The sequence below is a fragment of the Hevea brasiliensis genome, chromosome 16, assembly GCF_030052815.1.
Source record: "Hevea brasiliensis isolate MT/VB/25A 57/8 chromosome 16, ASM3005281v1, whole genome shotgun sequence".
Classification (NCBI taxonomy): Eukaryota; Viridiplantae; Streptophyta; class Magnoliopsida; order Malpighiales; family Euphorbiaceae; genus Hevea; species Hevea brasiliensis.
The window spans coordinates 44,585,221-44,588,586 of NC_079508.1; the positions used below are offsets into that span (position 1 = coordinate 44,585,221).

Genomic DNA, 3,366 nt, shown 5'->3' on the forward strand with positions numbered 1-3,366 from the left:
ACTTTTACCATAATTAGACTTTTGCTTAAATTGCCCATTGTTAATTTTAGTTTAATTGCGAACTAGAATTAGAATTTATTTGTTTGCTCTTTACCCATTTCAATTGGATTAATCAATTTACCTTGCTCATTTACATTTACCATTTATTCATTAATCATTAGCCCAAATAATCGCTTCATTCATAGTTTAGTAATCAAACAGCAAATCCTCGTGGGAACGATACTTGATTCATCACTTTATTACTTGAGACGACCCGTATACTTGCGGATAAGTCACATCAAGTTTTTGGCGCCGTTGCCGGGGATTTGATTTTTTGTTTGATATTAAACAATTGTTTGTTTGGTTAATTTGGGCATTTTATTTTATTTCTTTTTACCATTTTACTTTGAGAATTTGTTTATTTTTGTTTTTCAGGTGCTTTATTTTATGAGAAGGACAAAAAGTGAAGAAATCAATTTATTCTTTGACCCAGAAATAGAGAAGACAGCAAAAACTTTAAGAGCAGAATCTAAGAGGAGAAAAGCTGAAATTAAGGCTCAACAACAACAAGAAAGAGCACAAGAGCAAGAGGAATTACAAGAAGAAATGGCTAACAACAACAACAATAACAATAACAACCGCTCTGTGAAGGATCATGCCTATCCTAACATTGGAGATTTCATGCCAAGTATCACAAGACCAAGAGTAGAAGCCAATAATTTTGAACTGAAGCCTGCACTCTGTCAAATGGTACAACAAGCACAATTTGGAGGAAATCCAAGTGAAAGTCCACATGTGCATCTAGCACACTTTCTTGAGATCAGTGATATGTTGAAGATAAATGGAGTTTCTGATGATGCAATTCGACTCAGATTATTTCCTTTTTCTCTGAAGGACCGAGCTAGAGAGTGGTTACATTCTTTGCCACCGGGTTCTATCACAACATGGGATGAACTTTCTCAAGCATTTTTAGCTCAATATTTTCCACCAAGCAAGACAAAGGTGAGAAATGAGCTGACTTCTTTTAAACCTAGAGATGATGAGAGCTTGTATGAAGCATGGGAGAGGTACAAGGATTTGCAAAGGAGATGTCCACATCATGGGATTCCTAAGTGGATGCTTGTTCAACACTTTTACAATGGAGTTTCACCAGCTATTAGAAGTACAATTGATGCATCTTCTGGAGGTGACCTTATGGAGAAATCTGAAGATGAAGCTTTTTCTGCTCTTGATAAAATTGCTTATAACAACTACCAATGGAGTTGTGAGAGGAATGAGATCAAGAAACCAGCTGGTATGTTTGAGCTTGATGCCATGAATATGATTAATGCTAAGTTTGATGCTTTGACAAGGAAGATGGACAAGCTGAGCATGAAAGTAGATTCTTCAGCCGGAGGTTCTAGTAATTCAGTAGAAGTTGGAGCTGCAAATGTCAATTGTGCAGCAGATTTTTCTGCACTTAATCAAGATTTTTCAAGTGAGCAAGTGGATTATGTGGGGAACTACAATCAAAGGCCAGGTGGTAACCCATTTTCTGCGACTTATGATCCAGCATGGAGAAACCACCCCAATTTCTCTTGGGGAGGTAGACAAGGGCAAAATCAGAATTTTCAGCAACCTTCTGGATATCAACAAAATCAGAATTTTCAGCAGAATAGGGGCCCCCCTCCTGGAATTTCTAAACCTCAAAATGCACCTGATCCACCTCTACCACAACAAGCACAAATAGACAAGACAGCTAGATTGGAATCTATGATTGAAACTCTACTTGTGAGCCATCAAAGTCAACAAGAAATGATTTCTCAATTAGCATCTAAAGTGGATCAAATGGCAACACACAACAAGATGTTAGAGAATCAAATAGCTCAACAAGCTAGCTCTTCAAGTAACAAAGCATTTGGGAAGCTTCCTAGCCAACCAGAAAATTCAAGGGAGCATTGTAAGGCTATTACATTGAGAAGTGGAAAAATATTGAAGAATGGAGATAAAAAGATTGAAGAGGAAGTTGAAGAAAAGAAAAGCAGAGAAGGAGATGAACAAACTGAAGTTAAAGTTAGAATTGAAGCTGAAAAAGAAAATTCAGTGGAAGAAAAAGGAAGTAAGGAGAGCAAGAGCAAAGAGGAAGAACCTAAATATGTTGCACCTAAAGCCTACATGCCACCTTTACCATTCCCACAAAGGTTTCAGAAAGCGAAATTGGATAAACAATTTGGGAAGTTTTTGGAGGTATTGAAGTCTTTGCATGTGACTATTCCTTTCACTGATGCCTTAGCACAAATGCCTTCATATGCCAAATTTTTGAAGGAAATTTTATCTAACAAGAAGAAATTGGAGGAATTTGATCTGTAGTAGCTCTCACGGAAGAAAGCAGTGCTATTTTGCAAAATAAGCTTCCACCCAAACTGAAGGATCCTGGAAGTTTCTCCATACCATGTCACATTGGGGATATCAGTATAGATAAGGCTTTATGCGATCTTGGAGCCAGTGTTAGTCTGATGCCATTGTCTATCTATGAGAAAATGAAGATTGGAGAAATGAAGTCTACTACCATATCACTACAGTTAGCAGATAGGTCTATTAAATTTCCAATTGGGGTAGTTGAGAATGTTCCTCTGAAAGTTGGAAAATTTTTCATACCAGTGGATTTTGTGGTATTGGAGATGGAGGAGGATGTACACATTCCTATTATTCTTGGTAGACCTTTCCTTGCTACTGCTGGAGCTGTGATTGATGTAAAAAATGGGAGACTTACATTAGAAGTTGGGGAAGAGAAAGTTGAATTTAATTTGTTTCAAGCAATGAAAAAGAAAGATGATTCAAACTCATGCTTGAGAGTTGATGTGATAGATGAAGAGGTTAGAGAAGTGCTTAAAAAGCAACATCCTAAAGATCCCTTAGAAGTTTGTTTGGTTCATAACATCAAAAAAAAGGGATGAGATTGAGGAAGCTGCAGAATATGCTACAATTTTGGAAGGAAATCCACCATTGCCTATGGTTGATATTGAAAAAATTGGGGACTTGAAGCAAGAAACAACTTCATCATCAAAGCTTGAGAAAAGTGAAGCACCAAAGGTAGAGTTGAAACCTCTTCCAAAAAATCTCAGGTATGCTTTTCTAGGTCAAAATTCTACATATCCTGTGATTGTTAGTGCTAAATTGACTGATTGTGAAGTTGAAAAATTATTGAGAGTTCTTAGGAAGCATAGAAGGATAATTGGTTATACCATTGATGATATTAAAGGAATACATCCTTCTGTGTGCATGCATAGAATTTTATTGGAAAATGACCATAAAACCTCTCGAGAATCACAAAGGAGATTGAATCCAAACATGAAAGAGGTTGTGAAAAAGGAGATCTTGAAATTGCTTGATGCAGGTATCATTTAC

General features: G+C 36.7%; 1 non-coding gene across 1 annotated transcript; it reads right to left on the reverse strand.

Moving 5' to 3' along the window:
- Positions 1–978: 978 nt before the first annotated feature.
- On the reverse strand, positions 979–1,085 carry LOC131175060 (small nucleolar RNA R71). The gene has a single exon (XR_009145220.1). It is a non-coding gene; the product is annotated as a small nucleolar RNA R71 (small nucleolar RNA).
- Between the last annotated feature and the right edge of the window lie 2,281 nt (positions 1,086–3,366).